Source organism: Engystomops pustulosus, chromosome 2, assembly GCF_040894005.1.
Source record: "Engystomops pustulosus chromosome 2, aEngPut4.maternal, whole genome shotgun sequence".
In the NCBI taxonomy this organism is placed as follows: domain Eukaryota; kingdom Metazoa; phylum Chordata; class Amphibia; order Anura; family Leptodactylidae; genus Engystomops; species Engystomops pustulosus.
The window spans coordinates 242,924,187-242,946,299 of NC_092412.1; positions in this window are offsets into that span (position 1 = coordinate 242,924,187).

Sequence of the window (22,113 nt, forward strand, 5' to 3'; positions counted from 1 at the left end):
CTGTGTTTATTATCCCTGTACTGTGACATCACTGTGTGTATTATCTCTGTACTGTGACATCACTGTGTGTATTATCTCTGTACTGTGACATCACTGTGTGTATTATCCCTGTACTGTGACATCACTGTGTGTATTATCCCTGTACTGTGACATCACTGTGTGTATTATCCCTGTACTGTGACATCACTGTGTGCATTATCCCTGTACTGTGACATCACTGTGTGCATTATCTCTGCACTATGACCTCACTGTGTGCATTATCCCTGTACTAAGCCGAGTCTACATGTCTATGGGAAACTGAAGACATACAACTGTCAGACAAATCAACAATTTTTAAAGGATAAATTTATTAATATAATTTCCATAATATTGGTCCTCAATGTTAGATTGATGGTGTAACCTCCGCACCAGCACAGATCATCTGTTCTCAGCAAGTGATTAACAAAGAATGAAAATGAAGTTCTCTGTGTAATGGTCAGGCCTGGTTACTGCAGATCAGACACCATTCATTTGAACAGGAGATAAACTGAAGGTATGAGCTGGCCTGGGGGGTGCTGGATGTCAGACCCCACCAAGATTATATTGAGGTTCTACCCTAAGAATATAGCTCATCAAAACTTTTAACCAGGAAAAAGCCTTTAGCATGTATGGGCACTCAGGGAATTTATCATGATGTCATCAGTGATGTCACAGGGTTTCAGAACATCCTCACATGGGACTATGTCTCAATATCATCAATGTGTTCAAGACTTTTTATCAACAGGAACCTGATTATTTTCTTTTTACAAGAAGGGAGTGTCAGGGACGGATTCAAAGAAGAAGAGAACATCGATATTTGGGGTTATTTAGTATTTAATAGAAAATTTCATGTCAATTCTGGGACATTTTGTTCTTTTCAGACTTCTGAAATAGTCCACGTTCCATATCGTCCACGTGCCTGTCATCCAGATGGAGAGGATGCTACAACCTGAATCAGGCTTCCGTGTGTTTTGCTTGTGGTCTATGTTGTATAACCCTCTGACGTCCTACCGGGCACCGGAGAGATTATATAAAGGGTTCACCATGTGCCGCGAGTGTCCTAGGATGACTTCATTTCTAGTCTTTCCAAGAATTGCTGCTTATTTCATTGTTTCTGTTCTCTATTCTGTGCCTCCTAATCCCTTCCTGCGGCACACATTCAATTTTGTTCAATTTGTAGCAGGTGGCAAGAAAGCGTGCCAACAAGGAGAATGCCCTTGCTTGTGTTGTGGGTGTAAGCCTATCGGAGCAGTGAAGCACTTGGGCAACTTTTGGATAGGACCCAAGTACCTTGATATTCAGAGATATGTTTGTCAACACGGGTCAGAAAGTTCAGGGAAGGATTTCGTGTGTAGCGTTGGCCTCATGTTGGCACCGACTCGAGGCTCTAAATAAAACATTGTGCCTCGATTCATGGAAAGATTTTATGAGAAATAAAAAGACTATTGATTTGATTATTTTAACAAAAACATATCATAATAATATTTTGCCGTATCATCTACATGACCTACAGTTCGCAGATTTCCTGGAAAACGTCAGGGGGTCGGGGCAAGGTAAAAACAACAAAAAAACTGTTAAACCTTTTCCAGCAGCACAGTCCCACAGCTCCTTGTTTACACCTCCAGCTGGGGTGGATGTATTGGGGATCATAAGATTGTTGTATTCAGCAATGGACCTCGTGTTCATAGCGGGCATGGGTATGATATCCAGCAGTTACATTATTGTTGGCATAGTGGCCACATAACCAGAGGTATAAACACAGAGCATTCCCCACCGGGAATTTCATGCTGATATGTGATCTTCTATTTTCCCGTTGTGTTTCAGAATTAAAAGTCTCCATCAAGTGTTTAGTGGCTTTGCCTAACACCTTAAAGGAAACCTACCACTTGAAGTGGCAGGTTTCTGATGGAAATACCGGGCACCAGCTCAGGGTGAGCTGGTGCCGGAGCTTATTTTTGTTAGTGTTTTAAACCGCGGTATCGTGGTTTAAAACACTTTTTAAACTTTATAGCCGGCGCAGGCAGGTACGCGCTCGGCGCTTACCATGCGTGCGGCTCTCCTTCACTTCCTATGTAGCCGCGCGCATGGTAAGCGCCGAGCGCGTACCTGCCTGCGCCGGCTATAAAGTTTAAAAAGTGTTTTAAACCGCGATACCGCGGTTTAAAACACTAACAAAAATAAGCTCCGGCACCAGCTCACCCTGAGCTGGTGCCCGGTATTTCCATCAGAAACCTGCCACTACAAGTGGTAGGTTTCCTTTAAGCTCTGCTTCTATTCTGCTTCTCTCCTTTCTGGAGCTAGTTGATGCTTGGAACTGATGATCTATGTAGGGTCTAGGTGTGGGGCATCCAATGTTGGACTGGCCCACCAGCGTGCCAGAGGATCCTTAGGTGAGCCCAGAATCTAACCTAAAACTTGGAGGCTAGTACACTTTATTTCCTGGAGAATGATGAAGAATGATTTTATCTACTATAAAAGGAATTGGGGGCTCCCATCAACCTAAGATGATTGGCCGATCTTGCGGAAAGATAATCAGTATAAAAATCAACTCCCAGCCCATAAAACTTCTATAAATCAAAATGGTATCTGTAGTGGGACATTTATCAAAACGAGTACACATGTTTTCTGGCAAACAAGCCCAAAATAATTGTGATATCTAGTGAACTGACACTAACTAAACATAATCACCTAAGGTCCTCTTCATCCCGATGCCAGTGGTGTTCTTCTTTAATCTTGACAAGTTGGGATTGCCTGGAAAAAAGACCTATAATTAGCACTCCGGAGCGAGGGGACAAGATGTCCTGATAGTTATTCATGCCTCTTGCACCTCCCTCAGACATGCTGGGAGACCTGAGAGGCGTGAGTGATAACGATAATGAGGGCTGCTCATTATTCACACCTCCTGCATGACATCACCTCCCTTTCCCAGCATGAGGAAGGTGCGAGAGGTATGAATAATTAGCCGGACATCTAGTCCCGACACTCCGGTCTGCTAATTATAAGTCTTTTTCCAGGAGATCCCAGCCTATCAAGATTAAAGAAGACCAGTGCTGGGATCGGTATGAAGAGGGCCTTAGGTAAGTATGCTTATGTTTTTTGTTAATCTTACTGGTAGTTTTCCATTAAGCCTGCAGAATAGTATGCCAATGCAGCAGCCGCCAGATACATTAGGAGGGATGAGCAACCCAATGTATCTGTCGGTGCTGGGGGAACCTTTCATCATATACTGGTTCTTCGAAATTTCCCCTATAGCTTGGATTATACATAGAACAATGGTAGAAGGAGCAACATGTGGTATAACAGAAGAGGAATGACTAGTCTGCATATTAAGACCCCCCCTTCCTTTCTCCTTATTATTTCTGGAATATTGGCTAAATTCTATAATGTTCAGCACAAGACAGACAGAAGCTCACTGAGGTGTCAGACTACACAGAAGTCTTTGCAGAGGGGAGGGGGCACAGTGAGTCATTGCAGCTAGACTTCTAGTCACCAGAACAGAGATCAATACAGACTATCGGCAGATACCACAGAGAGAATAACTGCAAGAATGTATAGACATTTTACAACCATGAACAGTGTACACACAGAGGACTATTGATTTCTGTAGAGGATTGTTGGAAGTAGGGTACGCTTAAACAGAGGAGAACAAAGGAAATCGCTGATGGTGATGTGAACTTTGCCTATTTTACTTTTATAACATAAAATACACATATAAAGAACAAGGCATAGCATGTACTTAGTTAGAGTCAAAATTGGCATCAAATAAGCCCACGTGCAGTAGAAGCCCAAAAAGAAAAGAACAGAATCATAATGTTTTTGTTCCAAAATCAGAACGTACAAAAAGTAATCATTTTCTTACAATGTAATAATAAAAGCACCGAAAGAACAAAAATATAAAAGGAGAATCGTTATAAAACCTTAGCTTGTTTGGTTTTATTATCTTTAGGTGAATTGGATTTTTCGAATGTTCGTGTTTTTGCATGTGTTTGCACTCAGCATTTCTTTATATAAGAGAAATTATCTTTTACGGCTTCCTGTTTTGGAATATGTGGACGAGTTGAGTGAAGAGAGAGATTTTATAGTGGAGTCATGACATAATGTTCCCTTTTTCCCTGTAAAGGAATGAAACAGTTCATGAAATGGTTGTTGGTTATTTCATGTCAAATAGAAAGTGACCTCATAATGTAAATGGCGCTCGTTTCATTTCTAGGGTGGCCTTTAATATACATCCAAGGTCAAATGGAAGATGGAGTCACAGGGTTTATCTGTCTTATATTTAGAAATAAAAAACTAAATGGAAATGTGGAAATGTATTTTTGTTCCCGTGATGATTTGTTCTGAAAATTAGATCAGTTATCAAGATGGTATTTATAGAGTGAATAAAGGTGAAACCAACGAATACCGGTCACTGCTCACACGTCGTTTCCAGATTTCTCCATTATTTATTGTAAGGGAAGAGTAAAGGGTAACATAAATCAGGATGGAATCCACTATGGGGCTAAGTGCGCCAGTGTAGGAAGGTGCCCCCACCCCCCCATCCTCCGAATCTATCAGAAGGCTCCAGTAGGGCAGCTGTGATGCACCAGTGGGGCACTTCTATACCACATCTGACCTAGTGTAGAAGTGCACCCTAGCCCCACGCCGGACTACTGACTACTGTACACCGGCCCGGCATTGAACCCTCCCAACCCAACTGGCATATAAGATAAGATAAGATAATCCTTTATTAGTCCCACAGTGGGGAAATTCACAGCGTTACAGCAGCAGAGTGAAGTACAAAGTACAAAATATGACAACAATAATATTAGGGATAAATGAACAAAAAGAAAAGGGGGATAAAAAGACAAAAAAGAGACAGTTTGATGTTTAGTCTGTGGATGGGACTTGCAGGGACAGGTTAGGTGGGGGGCGCAGGTTACTTCTGTTTGGGCCTTGTTTGTTGAACAGCTTGATGGCAGCGGGGAGGAATGACTTACGATAACGCTCCCTCTCACACTTGGGGTGAAGCAGTCGGTCACTGAATGTGCTCCCCAATGCCACCACAGTCTAATGCAAGGGATGGGAGCTATTCTCCAGAATAGACTTCAACTTATAGGGTAGAGTAGTCATAATTCCCAGGTATGTTCCGGGACTAAATGATGGCTACAACCAGCAATAAACTCCCTGGAGGAATATCTATCTATTTATCTTTTATCTATTTCATATCTATCTATCTATCTATCATCTTTCTTGTGTATTTTTATTACTACTAAGGCCTCAGACCATTGGAGTGTCCTATATTTGCTTTATTTGATTTGTCGAAAAAAACTGAAGTGCTGAAAGCCCCCTAAACATTTAACAAAGGTGGGCTGAGTCTCTTTTCAGAAGAAGTGAATAGTGTGCTGAAGAATTTGGAAGACCACTTACCTGTTGGAAGTCTGCTGGCAGGGTAGGCACACTGCCCAGAGATTCACCTAAGCAGGTCAATTATGCATACCAGTAATGATGAAAAAGCAGTGATCGACAACCATTTAGCAAAAATATTTTAGCATACCATCTTTTTTTGGTTTCTGGTATGATGGGAGATTAAACCAATGAACTTACATGGGCTATAAGCAGTAAATGGTCAAAAATGGGCTATAAGTAGAAAATAGTTAAAAAATTCCCACTACACATTAATGCCAATGGATTTACAATGAGATGTTGTGGCGCTAGATAGCCCGCTCCTCGCCGCAATGCTGGACTTTTTAGGAGGCTCCAACCTCCTGACACATTTGCGGGGAGGAGAACACCCGGCCCTGGCCAACTAATCCACCAGTTGTGCCCCCCTGTATACTCCTCTACGCCCATTTCACATGGAGGTGGCATAGTGGGGAAATAGGCACATAACTGGCATTTTCCGAATAAAAGATATGTTAGATAAAATTTTACATTTCTGCATGCAGAGCTGTGTCTGTAGTCGATTGGGAGTGGCCGGTGAGTAGTGGGTAAGACATGTATGACGTCCTGAGGGGGAAAGCTACATGAGAAAGGCGATATGGGGGACATGGGAGATTTCGATGCATGATGGAGTGGTTTCCTGAGGTGGGGGAGGGGGGGCGCTCCTCACTGGCCCCTTCCATGGGACTAGGGACGATAGGTAAAATTTCCTCCAACTTACCTTTCTTTTTTCGGAAAAAAATGTTTAACTATAAGAACTCTTTGGCAATGTGTATACTATTCTGCAACCTCATTGCTGGGGGAAGGGGAGTGAGCATGGAGGAGAGTGATTGAGGGGGCCCAGCTGCCGGGGAATTGGGGCGGTGTTGGGCGTTCCTGTTACCATGGCGGTGCATTCACTACAGCCAGCGTGCCAGCTATTTCTACACCACGTAGACCTAAGCCTCTTGATGTTGTCCGGCGTATGATAACTGTCCACTAAAATGTAATCTTTTACATAAGAGACATCACATTTATTTAAAACTATTATATTAAAATCTGAATTAAATAAGATTTTCCTTTCTAAATCTCCTTTAAGATTTATTACAAAATTAGAAAATAAAAAACTAGGCTGAACCAGTCTTCATATGACTAGATTTCCTTTGAGCACCAAATTACCTCTTCTCACCTTTAAGAATTTCATCTCATCTACTTTTTTCCTCTATCGCCGCTTTGAACTATTGTTACGTGACGAGCCGTCTCTTACCTTTAGCGCTTCTTTCTCCTCACCTTTAACCCGGACCATTCGCTGTCTTTCTGTTCCCTCCAGCACTTTCACTTTCCAGCGCTGCTAATTATTTCTGAAGCCCCCATCAATCTGGCTGCAGCCTCCGAGTAACACTAAAGACTAGATCACAGGATTCTGATGAACTGGTGAGGAATAATAAAGACTCAATTTATAATAATATAATGCTAAAATATATTCTAAGGATTGAAAGTCACATTTGTATGGAATTGGCCAGTAGTCGGGAATATTTTGTGCTAGAACATTACATTGGGAGACAGAGGGGGCAGAGTCTCATCACACGGAACATATTCTGCTCTGAGTCATATTTAAAGGGGGTTTTTCTCATATTTAAAGGGGTCAGGATGGTAAATACAACACAAAGCATACATAACCCGCTCCGGCTGTTTGTTCCCTTGTTGCTTTCATACACCTGGTTTTCCGATCTGCACAAGAAGTTCACAGGAACTGCTAAAGTGAATGAGTGGCCTACAGGAAGTGAGGTCTACTGGAGAATGGAAGTGATGTCCATGGTCCACAGAGACTACTCATTGGTTGCCACGTTACTCTAGTCCTACCAGTTAACTAGTCTGTGATCCATTCAGTCAATGAGTAGCTTCCGTGGACCATGGGACTTCACCGGTTTCTAGGAGACCATGGACTGAGTAAGTCACTCGTTCACTGCAGCAGTTCCCATGAACTTCTAGTGCAGATCATACAAGAGCAACAGGGAACCAACAGCTGCAATACCAAGAACAGCCACAGTAGAATGTGTAATACTGTGCTTGGTGAGGAGTGAAGAGGTGGCTGTGATCTTATAAAATAGCTGATCCAGGGTGGTGTTGGGTTTCAGACTCCCACCAATTTCACATCGATTGACTTTTCCATGAATTGCTGTACAATAAAAAAAGTATTGAATTACTCTTTGAAGATTTAACTGAAATAAAATGTCTGTCCTTTGCCTCCATAGAATATCAACGATGTAGCTTCAACTTGTGGTGGTTGTCTCCCTCTGTCAGCTCTTACAAGAAGGAGGCAGGAGGGTTCATCCTGGAGATGGAGCTCATAGAAATGCACTGAAGAATTTGCACTTAGAACATAGAGGTCGTATAGTCAAGGGATCCACAATTGGTCATTTTGTGAACCCATCTACTAAATAATTGCTCTCTTTAAGATGGGACATTGTTAACAATGAATTATCTATTTTAAACCAATCGAAATGCCTGAAAGAAGAAGCCAAAATGTAGTTTTTATATAATTTTCTGAAAGATTTTTAAGTCATTATAAAATTTACATGAAATGGTAATGAAAGGGTTATCTCACAATAGAGCCACCATATAACTTCATCCTGTAGGAGAGTGCCATAGGCAATGAATACAACAACAGGACACAAGCTTGACCTGTAGTTCCCTCAATTAGTAAAAATGGGACCTTTGTGGTTATGATCGGTGGGGGTTCAATCAGTTGGGTTCCCACTGTTTCTTTGTTTCTGAAAATTTCTTTGGTTCCTTCCAGCCAGAAGAAAACCCTATCACATCTACTGCTGATCATTAGACATGCTTATAATGTAGAAATTGGACTGATTTTAAGTTTTTAGGGAAATGTAGACAGAAGAATCAGCACACTGTCCTCCCAGCAGGATGAGATGGTACTACAGATGCAGTCAAGCTTAAAATGACTATTTAACATAACTGTGGGACAGAGTTACCTTTTAATAATTTTAATGGGTTTTCTGTCTCTTGAGATCACATCAAGGTAGAGACCGTTTTAACATTGCAGAAAGTCAAGTACATTTGTAGCTTTAGATGACTGTGTTGAATCATCTGTGTCGAATCATCATGCGATTTATAGAAGATATGTGACGTGAATGCACAGACAACTGCATACTGATTGATTCTTAGGTTTCATGGAAGATCTTGAGAGAATAATCCCATTGCCTTCATAGATGGCAGAGATAGAGTTCCAGATGTAGCCAAGCTTACTAGTTGACAGAGAAAGTAATCCAAGAGTTGAATGATCAGAGAAGGTTGCACTTCAGGGTTCTGCTTGAGCAGGGGGCGTGCTTATATTATATGTATTTTGCTTTTTTCTTTAAGGTCAAGTTTTGACTAGTGGGAGCTACACAGTACATTTAGTGACAAAGACCCTGTTGCCTTGAGAACAAGGTTTCTAGAAGAAACTATACATAGAGTACATCAACATTATTTTGGAAAAAGTAGCCTAAGAGGAGGTGCTCAAAGTATATTCAAGCTAGCCTATAGTATTTCGGTATTCTATCAACTTTCCATATATGCGTGGCTTCACGCCTGGATTAAAGTTTGATTTGAGTGCAGCTTATGACCAGGTGTCTGTGTATTTCTGTTACACCCTGTGATCCTAGTACTGGCAGCTATTCTTATCCCCCCTTATGGAGATCAATTTGGAGATCACCTTACAACTCAAGAGGGTTGTTGGAGCCCTGGATAAAATATCTGACATCTCCTAGACAAGGTACCGAGCACTTCATTGAGGGCATCTACCATCAGTAAATTTGATTGTAGATGTCCTTTAAGTTTTCAGTAAATCAATCTCACAGTTTAATTAGCTCAAACTTATAATAATATACCTTTAAAGGGTTTGGCCATTAATTTTACCAGGGTCAGACCATAACATTTTCTAGGGTCAGTATATGGCCACCTTCACACTGATGTTTTGGGGACGGATATCCGACCACAAATACTTAGCCATAGAAGCCTATGGCACATGGCCACACATGGGTGCCACCGTACCGTACCGTGCACTGATAAAGGTCTTCTCCTGTATGTATGGCCAGGCGGCATGCCTTACTATGGAGTGGAGAGGGCTAGGCATCGCTCATTGCTCAGCCTCTCCAGTGCGTGGCTGTATGCCTGCCTGGGCTTCACCCGGGGAGCATACGTCCAGGTGAAAGAACTTTAACAATATGAGAGTTGGTATCATGGAAGGGCAAGAATACAGTAATAACTGCACGGCCTCCTCCATTCCCTGGCACTACACATAAACGTTATCAGGGTACGTATGATATGGTTGACCCTATTAAGGTCTTATACTTGGCCTGATAAAATTTTATTTACATGCCCAACCCCTAGATGTAGAATAGATCTTCCTACACTCAGAATTTGAATTGTGATATCATATATACTCGTAAAAACTCAAAAACAATCTCCCACAGTTTATGGTTCTTGTGTACCTTCCCGTCCAACCTACAGGTGCGAAAGTCTATGTTATAAATAATATGTGGAAAAGTAAACCTTCCCATGGGAAGGATAGACATCACAATATTACATGGGAATATTACATGGGAAGGATAGACATCACAATTAATTAAAACAGCTCCAGGAATGTCTATCTTTCGTCTGTTTGGAGACTCCCACACACGTCACACATGTGGTTTTCATTTGGGACTGGGTGGGTTTGTTGAGCACTTCATGAACGCCGGGTCTGAAGTCCTGTTTGGAGTCATCAAGTGTGTAAATATTTGAGAATGAATGTTGTACAGTCCCCCCAAAATTAGGTCATATATCACATTGACAAACATAAATATCCAAGCTTGGAGAAACTCGCTTGGTACGGAGCTGTTTTGGTCTTACCTTCTAGTGAACCCATTGCATAATTCCAATCGGGCATAGAATGTTTTTCTAGACTATGTCTTCCTATTGGAGGAAGGAGAAGCTTGTGGTTACTAATGTGTTTTGCTCTTGTCATGCCGGTATATTGGGAATGATAACTAGATTGGATCTGACCTCTGTGGTTGTACACAGGACGGTGTGGTAATAGACAGATTAACATCTGTGAAGTATCAGGAGGAACGTGTTTACATGAAGGCACCCATTGTAGATGACTCCTCCGACATGGATGGTGATGAGTGCTTACAATGGCAGAATCCATACGCAGGTCAGATAATCATGAAGGATATCACATACCACAGAAGGCGTGTAAATATACGACTGCCAAATGTAAACTGTCTGCAAAGTGACGTCCCTGGGATGAATCCTGCGGAATCTGTGCAAATAATCATTAACATGAGCAAAATTCTGGGAGGCCTAAAAGGGGGAACCACAAGAAGCAATATTACAGGGATCATAGGGATCATACTCCTAATAGTAACACATATGCATAATAATAATAATAATAATAATAATAATAATAATATACTGAGATTCATATTTTTTAGTACTAACAAAAATATGAATAGATTTCATGTTTTATGATATTATTCTAGATTACTATTACTAGATATTATTATTCTGGATTACTAGAGGTCCGTCTTTAAGTCGGCCGTCCTTAAGTCGGGGACCGTCTGTACTATTATTATTATCCTTTTCAAGTTTTTTATGTATTTGTATTTTATTATTATTATTATTATTATTATTATTATTCCAAATCTTACTTTTAATTTAGAATTCAATACAAGTGATACAAAATAATTTACATGGTAATTACAATAGTGCGATAAACAAAGAAATTAAAGCAACGGGGGCACTACCGCAGCTCCCTATAGATCAGCAGTTAATGTATATCTTCAGAGATGGTAAAAATATTGGACGTCCATGAGGGTGGTGCTCAGCATAAAGGGTGCAGGTATCATAGAATGGTACGAAAAAGACATTCGTAGCACTCACCCATGGGTCAGTGCTGCAAATGTCTTTTTCGTACCATTCGTAATTACAATAGTGATTCTCAATCTGTATATACAGGCGTTTTTTTGTATATTACACTCAGTAGGCCATATCAAAATGCTCATCTTAATATTAATAATAATAATAATAATAATCTTTATTTATATAGATCCATCAAATTCTGTAGCACTTGACAAATCTTAGGGGACATATACAAATATAATATTACAATACAGAGAACAAAAGTCCGAATCTTAGGGAACATGTCATCCAACGCATGGCAGTGTCACTAACCTGCGAGTGTTATTCCAGGGAGTAATGACTTTGTAAGCTTTGCAGGATAAAGGATAAAATAGATTTATAATAGAACACATATTCCCTATAAAGAGTCAGCGAGAAGGTCCTGGTCCCAGGTCAGGGGCTATTCCATCTAAGTGCCTTGTGGATACATGAAGCTGAAAGGATTACACGTCCCTCCCATTGATTTGAATGGACACTTTGTAATACTTAATTTAGCCTGTGGTGGCGCTGCTGGGAAATTGAGCACCTTTTGGCACATTACAGCTGATCGTTGGTGATTACACTAGGAGAATATTTCATAATCAAATTATTGTGAAGGGATCCTTAAAATTAATGGGTGATGGTCAAAGTGGACAACCTTTAAAGTAGCCGTTCCACTACTGTAACAGCCTGAAAAGTTTAAATTAAGGGACCAGTATACAGTCATCAATGGATGGGCTAGAAAAACATGGTAAGGTATAGTTTGGTAAGACATGTTGGGTGAATATCCAACATATCTATACTACAGAACTAAGATTTATCCCACTGTATGTACATGTAATCGGAGTCGTTTCCCCTCTTCCACCATGAAAGCGCGAGGATGAGTAGTGATTGGCTGCTGCTAATGTTCCCCACCGTAATGTTACTGATCTTATATGGAGAGTTACATCACTGAGGACCTCCCTGAACGTATGCACAGCATAGGCTGGGGGAGGGATGCAATAAATTGCCTCCATGCCCCATAGGCTCCCATGGCCTCCATAGAGCATATTCTTACCTCAGCAGGAGAGAGCATGATGGAAAGACGTGTCTTCGTTTCTCTTTCCTTCCTGTATTTCCCAAGAGATATTATGTATACTGGGGAGATAGGGGCACAAACGATGACTCTGTCTGCCAGTATTGGTCTACGGATACTCTCCGTGTATAAGCCGGGAGCTTTTCTGTTGTATAGTCTGAGCATATCATAAAAATGTGATATGAATGTAAGATGAAAGATAACGATTGACGGGGAGAAAGGGGGACCAAAATTCTTTGTGTGCATTCATCACCAGTGCTCCATTCACTTCTATAGGGTTGTGGAAGACAATGGGTCACATTTACTTACCCGGTCCCTGCGCGATCCCCGAGGTGCGTTGTCCGACAAGGATGAAGTCTTCTGCAATTCAACAAGATTGTGCGCCCGGGATCCTGCCTGTGTCACTTCCCCGCTCAGGTCCGCTGGAGTTCACCATCTTCTTCCCGGTGCATGTGAGTGCATGTCTTGCGACACAATTCAACTTATTAAATCCCGCTCTCAGTCCAAATCCGTCGGATCGTCCGTCGGCCCACCCCCTGATTTGTGTCGCGTGAAAGCTGGCGCGATTGCGACACAATTCGATCACTGCGACGCAATCCCCGGCGTGATCCCTGAAAACATCGGAAAACCCGACGGAAATGCGGCTGCAGGACCTTAGTAAATAAGCCCCAATGTTCTAGAGGTGAATGGAGCACCCGTCATGATTGGACATCAGGATTCCATTGAAATGACTTTTGGTTCATCTTTCTCTAATGTTGAGGTATAAAGTGGTCAGACCCCAAGCATTCAATGACTTATTATTATTATTCCCCTACTGAATATCTTTGCACGTATATATGAAATCTATAGCTCTTCATCACTAGCCCACCCATCCAATACTGGCTACATGGCCAATAAAGTCTGGAAATCCGAATAGTAACTGCCCCCCCCTTTGTATATATATATATACCTTATATACTCGAGTATAAGCCTAGTTTTTCAGCACAAAGAAATGTGCTGAAAACCCAAATTCGGCCTATACTCGAGTAAAAAAAATAGGTTTTACCAGGTTTTTGTGGTTAAATTAGGGGCCTCAGCTTATACTTAGGTCGGCTTATACTCGAGTATATACGGTATATGTTATATAATTTCTTACTATTAAGTTATTTAATAGGACTTACATTCTGTATTCAGAACACAAAGCGCTTTCCATCTCCTGCAGGATAATTAATTCTAAATGTTGACAATTAATAAAAGCCATTAAAATCCCAAATAATTTATATCTCACCAAAAATGATTTAATTAAATGCCTCAATAGTTAGAAACACAATAATTCTTTTTTTTTTCTCATAATTTTGCTTTGACTTCTAGGTACATATAATTACCTGAAAATTCATTACTTTAGTCAATCACTGAAAAAAATAATGAATAAATATTTAGTCATATGCCAATTCTAATGTATTTTTATGTTAGATAAATATATATATAAACATGACTTAAAGGGGAACTACATCTATCTTAGAAGCTACCAGGTCTTCGGCCTATAGTTTTCCTTAGATTCATCATGGGGATAGATCCCGAATTAGTATTTAGTTTTGTAAGTTTTCATGTAAACATCACAAAAGCAGTGAGAACTCCAGAAATTGTTCGCAGTAAGTTGTGGGTCTGGGTCCTGGAAATTCAACTTTTTAGAATCACACGTAGGGGAAAACCCCTTCAAGAAGGACGTGTCTGGTCAATAAAACAATCTAGATGCAGTAGTCGCATATCTAGATTTATCGGAACATATCGAAAAGCTGTGAAACACTGAGGAATCTAGTGGTCCAAATGACGGACCTAGCTTCCAGCGGTCCGGCGTATTCATGAGGGGGCGGTCTTAGGTGACGGTGACTGCAGCATCAAGCATGGCAGTTACCGCCTCCATCTGGTGTGGGTGTGGCAGTCCGGGAGAGAAACTGAATAGAGGGGCGCCCATTAATGAATACGCCGGAGCACTGGAAGCTAGGTTCATCGATCAGACAGCTACAGTCCACTTTAAAGTTCCCTGGTGCACCCCTTATTATAGAGTAAGATCAACTCCTTTTACAGCTTAATTACAGGTGCTAGAGAAGTTAGGCCAACTTTTTTGTACTCATGGGTTTCTCTTTAGGAAATCTACCACTAGCTTATAGTTGTAGTCCCCCTTAATGCTGCTGGGTTGTACCGAGCAGTGTGAATACAGCTATAAGTTTATTAATTGTGCTCTTGTAGATGGTTAAAAATGTAAATGAAAGGCAAGTGCTCGGTCTGGCTTCACCAGCCCCCCACTGGTCTCCAGGCCTTGCAATGTGGGGCACTTCTCCTCCACCTCCCTGCTCCCTCGGCACTCCCCCACCTTCCTCTGCCTTGGAGCACATACAGCTTATGTAAAGAGAAGATACACTTAGCACTTGATGAACAGTCAACAGTGGTGTAAAAAAGATGTCTTCCTTATTAACAGCGTTATAGCAGAGCAAACATATCTTGATCATGATTAAGTCTCAGTAGAGTTGAGACGTGTAGGTCAGCTATTCCAACTTTTTTGTTTGCTGGGTTTTACTTCCATTAATAAAGAAGACATCATTTTTAATACCTCTATCCACTGCCTGTTCATCAAGGCCGGGCTGCATCTTCTTTTCGGATATTGTGGAGCAGGTGACTTGTGTCTTATGTGCCATATATTCAGGCCTTGGTAGGTGGAACAAGACATGGGAGGCAGATTTACTTACCCGGTCCATTCGCGATCCAGCGGCGCCTTCTCTGCGGTGGATTCGGGTCTTCCGGCGATTCACTAAGGCAGTTCCTCCGATGTCCACCAGGTGTCGCTGCTGCGCTGAAGTCCGCCGAGGCCCGCCAGAGTGCACGATCCTATATTTGGAGAAGGTAAGCGCGTGTCCTGCGACACTTTTTTTAAAAAAATGCGGCGGTTTCTCCGAATCCATTGGTTTTTTTTACGGCCACGCCCCTGATTTCCGTCGCGTGCATGCCGGTGCCAATGCGCCACAATCCGATCCCGTGCGCCAAAATCCTGGGGCAATACAGGGAAAATCGACGCAAGATGGAAAAATTTGCGTAACCTGCCGGTAAAACGCGATTCGGGCCCTTAGTAAATGACCCCCATGATGTTCTAGATGTTCTCCATGGGATTCAGCAACGGGGAATGTGCAGGTGAGTCCTTAGCATCAACGCGTTCATCATGCAGGAACTGCTGTCACACTAAGACACATGAGGTCTAGCTTTGTCCTGCATTAGAAGGCGCCTACTGCATCGGCTTATGGTCTCACAAGGGGTCTGAGGATCTCATCCTGGTACTTAAGGACAGTCTTCTGGCACATGGAGGGCTGTGAATGCCTGCCTTCACCATTACTGTCCACCATTAAACCAGTTATGATGGAGGATGTTGTAGGCAGTAGACGTTCTCCTCGGCATCTCCAGTCATGTCTATCACATGTGCCAAGTCTGTACTCGATTTCATCTGTTAATATTACAGGGTACAAAAGTGGAACCTGCCAATCTTGGTATTGATAGCACAATAGTGACCCATAGACATTGGGCCCTCATACTAGCCTTATGGAGTCTGTTTCGGACAGTTTGAGCCGGCGCATGGATATTAGTGGCTGCTGCAGGTCAGTTTTCAGGGCTCTGTCACTGCTACATCTTTTTCTCATTGCAAAATGAAGGAGATGCCCTCCTACAACCCCCTTCACATCTCCTGGTGTACTGGTCTGTCTCCTTGTATCTACTCTATGCTCAGGCTCCATGCTCTGTGCTGCATGGATGTTCCATCCTGAATGAGCTGCACTCCCTGAGAAACTTTTGTGGGTTGTAGTCACCACCTTATGCTACCTCTAGGGGTGAGAGCAATGGCTAAACACTAACGTGACCAAAACAAGAGCTAAAAATGTTGAGAACAGACAAATGGTCTGTGGTCACCACCTACAGAACCTCTCCTTATAGGAGTTGTCTTGCTGATTGCCTAATTCTACCTTTTGTCTGTTCTATTTCCAAAACAGCACAATAATTTGATACTTTCAATGTTGTTTCATAACTGGACAGGATGATTGGAGTGACATTGTGTCGTTTATGTGTTACAATTTTTCGGTTGAGCAGAGTATAATGCTGCAGTCCCGCTCAATACTTTTTAGTAAAGGTTAACCCAGAGCAATGTCATCTTGGATTTACCTTATTTGTGTATTTCTCTGAGTTACAGTAATATGTACATTATGTGGTTTCCGAATACTACGAAAATACGTTCCAAAATCAAGCTTTTTCCTTAAAATTCCAAGGTGGCCTCTATATCCCAGCCTCAGACTGATGGATTGGGGAGCAGAGTCATCTGGAATTTCAGGTCTGGAATTTGAAAGGAATTGATGTGGCAGGTTACCCATGGGTCTTAAATCGCTATAACATGTAGATCAGGATCTTACTTTGCACTCAATATTTTCTGATTTATTTCTTCCCTTAAGAATTTTTAATGGATGTTTTTTGAAATTTTCCATATTGAGCAACAAAACTTTTGTGGTCTGAATTTATGGAGAATTCATTGTCATTTATGCATGGAATATGGGAAGTAAGGAGCAGGCCGTAATCCAATCTGTCATTACTACATTTATAGAGGGAGATTTACATCCATTGGGCATCACATTAGTTGTAATAACCAGTGACATATTTGTGGTGACCCAACATTATTTAAAGGCTGACCCTTAGGAGATATTATTTTGCATTGCACCTTTACAGTCTATGAGGATAATAATATAATAATGATAATAATAATAATAATAATAATAATAATAATAATAATCTATATATATATACATATAGCACCATCAAATTCCATAGCTTTACTAATCATAGGAGATATATACAGATATAATACTACATTACATAGTACAAACAGTCATATGGAACAATAGGAGTGAGGGCCCTGATCACAAGAGCTTACAGTCTATGAGGATGAGGGGGTGACACAAGAGCTTACAGTCTATGAGGATGAGGGGGTGACACAAGAGCTTACAGTCTATGAGGATGAGGGGGTGACACAAGAGCTTACAGTCTATGAGGATGAGAGGGTGATACAAGAGCTTACAGTCTATGAGGATGAGGGGGTGACACAAGAGCTTACAGTCTATGAGGATGAGGGGGGCACAAGAGCTTACAGTCTATGAGGATGAGAGGGTGATACAAGAGCTTACAGTCTATGAGGATGAGGGGGTGACACAAGAGCTTACAGTCTATGAGGATGAGGGGGGCACAAGAGCTTACAGACTTTGAGGATGAGGGGGTGACACAAGAGCTTACAGTCTATGAGGATGAGGTGGAGACACAAGAGCTTACAGTCTATGAGGATGAGGGGGTGACACAAGAGCTTACAGTCTATGAGGATGAGGGCTTGACACAAGAGTTTACTGTCTGTGAGGATGGAGGGGGTGACACAAGAGCTTACAGTCTATGAGGATGAGGGGGTCACAAGAGCTTACAGTCTATGAGGATGAGGGGGTGACACAAGAGCTTACAGTCTATGAGGATGAGGGGGTGACACAAGAGCTTACAGTCTATGAGGATGATGGGGTGACACAAGAGCTTACAGTCCATGAGGATGAGAGGGTGATACAAGAGCTTACAGTCTATGAGGATGAGGGGGTGACACAACAGCTTACAGTCTATGAGGATGAGGAGGTGACACAACAGCTTACAGTCTATGAGGATGAGGAGGTGACACAAGAGCTTACAGTCTTTGAGGATGACGGGGTGACACAAGAGCTTACAGTCTGTGAGGATGAGGGGGTGACACAATAGCTTACAGTCTATGAGGGGGACACAAGAGCTTACAGTCTATGAGGATGAGGGGATTACAAAGGATCTCACAGTGTATGAGGATGAGGGGGTGACACAAGAGCTTACAGTCTATGAGGATGAGGGGTAACACAAGAGCTTACAGTCTATGAGGATGAGGGGGTGACACAAGAGCTTACAGTCTAGGAGGATAAGAGGGTGACACAAGAGCTTACAGTTTATGAGGATGAAGGGGTGACACAAGAGCTTACAGTCTATGAGGATGAGGGGGTGACACAAGAGCTTACAGTATATGATGATGAGGTAGTGACACAAGAGCTTACAGTCTATGAGAGGGTGACACAAGAGCTTACAGTCTATAAGGATGAGGGGGTGACACAAGAGCTTACAGTCTATGAGGATGAGGGGGTGACACAAGAGCTTACAGTCTACGAGGATGATGGGGTGACACAAGAGCTTACAGTCTACGAGGATGATGAGGTGACACTAGAGCTTACAGTCTATGAGGATGAGGGGGTGACACAAGAGCTTACAGTCTATGAGGATGACAGGGTGATTCAAGAGCTTACAGTCTATGAGGATGAGGGGGTGACACAAGAGCTTACAGTCTATGAGGATGAGAGGGTGATACAAGAGCTTACAGACTATGAGGATGAGGGGGAGACACAAGAGCATACAGTCTATGAGGATGAGGGGGTGACACAAGAGCTTACAGTCTATGAGGATGAGGGGGTGACACAAGAGCTTACAGTCTATGAGGATGAGGGGGTGACACAAGAGCTTACAGTCTATAAGGATGAGAGGGTGACACAAGAGCGTACAGTCTATGAGGATGAGGGGGTGACACAAGAGCTTACAGTCTACGAGGATGATGGGGTGACACAAGAGCTTACAGTCTACGAGGATGATGGGGTGACACTAGAGCTTATAGTCTATAAGGATGAGGGGGTAACACAAGAGCTTACAGTCTATGAGGATGAGGGGGTGACACAAGAGCTTACAGTCTATGAGGATGAGGGGGTGACACAAGAGCTTACAGTCTATGAGGATGAGAGGGTGATACAAGAGCTTACAGTCTATGAGGATGAGGGGGTGACACAAGAGCTTACAGTCTATGAGGATGAGGGGGGCACAAGAGCTTACAGACTTTGAGGATGAGGGGGTGACACAAGAGCTTACAGTCTATGAGGATGAGGTGGAGACACAAGAGCTTACAGTCTATGAGGATGAGGGGGTGACACAAGAGCTTACAGTCTATGAGGATGAGGGCTTGACACAAGAGTTTACTGTCTGTGAGGATGGAGGGGGTGACACAAGAGCTTACAGTCTATGAGGATGAGGGGGTCACAAGAGCTTACAGTCTATGAGGATGAGGGGGTGACACAAGAGCTTACAGTCTATGAGGATGAGGGGGTGACACAAGAGCTTACAGTCTATGAGGATGATGGGGTGACACAAGAGCTTACAGTCCATGAGGATGAGAGGGTGATACAAGAGCTTACAGTCTATGAGGATGAGGGGGTGACACAACAGCTTACAGTCTATGAGGATGAGGAGGTGACACAACAGCTTACAGTCTATGAGGATGAGGAGGTGACACAAGAGCTTACAGTCTTTGAGGATGAGGAGGTGACACAAGAGCTTACAGTCTTTGAGGATGACGGGGTGACACAAGAGCTTACAGTCTGTGAGGATGAGGGGGTGACACAATAGCTTACAGTCTATGAGGGGGACACAAGAGCTTACAGTCTATGAGGATGAGGGGATTACAAAGGATCTCACAGTGTATGAGGATGAGGGGGTGACACAAGAGCTTACAGTCTATGAGGATGAGGGGTGACACAAGAGCTTACAGTCTACGAGGATGATGGGGTGACACAAGAGCTTACAGTCTACGAGGATGATGAGGTGACACTAGAGCTTACAGTCTATGAGGATGAGGGGGTGACACAAGAGCTTACAGTCTATGAGGATGACAGGGTGATACAAGAGCTTACAGTCTATGAGGATGAGGGGGTGACACAAGAGCTTACAGTCTATGAGGATGAGAGGGTGATACAAGAGCTTACAGACTATGAGGATGAGGGGGAGACACAAGAGCATACAGTCTATGAGGATGAGGGGGTGACACAAGAGCTTACAGTCTATGAGGATGAGGGGGTGACACAAGAGCTTACAGTCTATGAGGATGAGGGGGTGACACAAGAGCTTACAGTCTATAAGGATGAGAGGGTGACACAAGAGCGTACAGTCTATGAGGATGAGGGGGTGACACAAGAGCTTACAGTCTACGAGGATGATGGGGTGACACAAGAGCTTACAGTCTACGAGGATGATGGGGTGACACTAGAGCTTATAGTCTATAAGGATGAGGGGGTGACACAAGAGCTTACAGTCTATGAGGATGAGAGGGTGATACAAGAGCTTACAGTCTATGAGGATGAGGGGGTGACACAACAGCTTACAGTCTATGAGGATGAGGAGGTGACACAACAGCTTACAGTCTATGAGGATGAGGAGGTGACACAAGAGCTTACAGTCTTTGAGGATGACGGGGTGACACAAGAGCTTACAGTCTGTGAGGATGAGGGGGTGACACAATAGCTTACAGTCTATGAGGGGGACACAAGAGCTTACAGTCTATGAGGATGAGGGGATTACAAAGGATCTCACAGTGTATGAGGATGAGGGGGTGACACAAGAGCTTACAGTCTATGAGGATGAGGGGTAACACAAGAGCTTACAGTCTATGAGGATGAGGGGGTGACACAAGAGCTTACAGTCTAGGAGGATAAGAGGGTGACACAAGAGCTTACAGTTTATGAGGATGAAGGGGTGACACAAGAGCTTACAGTCTATGAGGATGAGGGGGTGACACAAGAGCTTACAGTATATGATGATGAGGTAGTGACACAAGAGCTTACAGTCTATGAGAGGGTGACACAAGAGCTTACAGTCTATAAGGATGAGGGGGTGACGCAAGAGCTTACAGTCTATGAGGATGAGGGGGTGACACAAGAGCTTACAGTCTACGAGGATGATGGGGTGACACAAGAGCTTACAGTCTACGAGGATGATGGGGTGACACTAGAGCTTACAGTCTATGAGGATGAGGGGGTGACACAAGAGCTTACAGTCTATGAGGATGACAGGGTGATACAAGAGCTTACAGTCTATGAGGATGAGGGGGTGACACAAGAGCTTACAGTCTATGAGGATGAGAGGGTGATACAAGAGCTTACAGACTATGAGGATGAGGGGGAGACACAAGAGCATACAGTCTATGAGGATGAGGGGGTGACACAAGAGCTTACAGTCTATGAGGATGAGGGGGTGACACAAGAGCTTACAGTCTATGAGGATGAGGGGGTGACACAAGAGCTTACAGTCTATAAGGATGAGAGGGTGACACAAGAGCGTACAGTCTATGAGGATGAGGGGGTGACACAAGAGCTTACAGTCTACGAGGATGATGGGGTGACACAAGAGCTTACAGTCTACGAGGATGATGGGGTGACACTAGAGCTTATAGTCTATAAGGATGAGGGGGTGACACAAGAGCTTACAGTCTATGAGGATGAGAGGGTGATACAAGAGCTTACAGTCTATGAGGATGAGGGGGTGACACAACAGCTTACAGTCTATGAGGATGAGGAGGTGACACAACAGCTTACAGTCTATGAGGATGAGGAGGTGACACAAGAGCTTACAGTCTTTGAGGATGACGGGGTGACACAAGAGCTTACAGTCTGTGAGGATGAGGGGGTGACACAATAGCTTACAGTCTATGAGGGGGACACAAGAGCTTACAGTCTATGAGGATGAGGGGATTACAAAGGATCTCACAGTGTATGAGGATGAGGGGGTGACACAAGAGCTTACAGTCTATGAGGATGAGGGGTAACACAAGA